This window comes from Teleopsis dalmanni, chromosome 1, assembly GCF_002237135.1.
Source record: "Teleopsis dalmanni isolate 2A chromosome 1, ASM223713v2, whole genome shotgun sequence".
Taxonomy (NCBI): domain Eukaryota; kingdom Metazoa; phylum Arthropoda; class Insecta; order Diptera; family Diopsidae; genus Teleopsis; species Teleopsis dalmanni.
In genome coordinates this window covers 148,080,361-148,081,356 of record NC_051846.1, presented here as the reverse complement: position 1 = coordinate 148,081,356, position 996 = coordinate 148,080,361, and positions in this window count along the sequence as shown.

The window sequence follows — 996 nt, the reverse complement described above, 5'->3', positions numbered from 1 at the left end:
TCTTAGAAAAAATAATGCCTTCGGTTCTTATACTCGACACAAAAAAAAATAAAAGAAACAGATTGAAACAAAAACAAAAAGAAAAGTATAAAAATAAAATAAAAATATGGCAGAAAATAAAATAAAATAAAAAAATTAAAACATATAAAAAAAAGAATTTATTAAATGTGGATTATTTATTATAATTGTATTACTATTATTTATTATAATATCTAATATAACATAATAATATATCGTCTTCTTCATTCCATAACGTTGCCAGGTGAATATTTGGACATAACGAACTCTTTTCCAACTGTCACGATTTCTTTCCAGAATAATAATATATAATAACATATTATTATTAAAATTAGAATTATAATTATATTATTACACTTATAATTATATTGTTATACTTATAATTATATTATTATACTTATAATTATATTATTATAAATATAATTATTTATTTAATAATTATGTGTCGAGAGTTTAGTTATTATGTATCTAGCTATTGCATTGCATTTGTTTTTTTGTGCAAAGCATTTAGTGGTCGGATTGAACTTGTATTGTTTATGTGTTTTCATTGTATCGATATACCTATGTGTTCTTTATCATAATTAATAACTTTTCTTCAATTCTACCCTTTACTATTTACATATTCTATATCTATGGCAACTAGTGCAATCTTTAATTTAACTTTGAAAATAAGCAGAAAATTTAAATAATATATATTAATAGTTACATCGGATGTGAAATTGCATTTAATATAAATTTAAAACCAGAGAATAAGAACAAGAGAGAAAAGAGGCTTTGTGTGTGTATTTTCTCATTAGTATATGTGTAAAACAGTATTTTTCTGTAATAAATATCATAATTTGTAACTCTTAGAGGCAAATCTTTATATTTTTGGGTAGATACGATTACTTATTCAACCCAAAATAATTACCTTTAAAATTGAAGCAGAACCTGAAAGTGTTGTAATAGCATTAAATGTACAAAATTGAAAATTTTGAT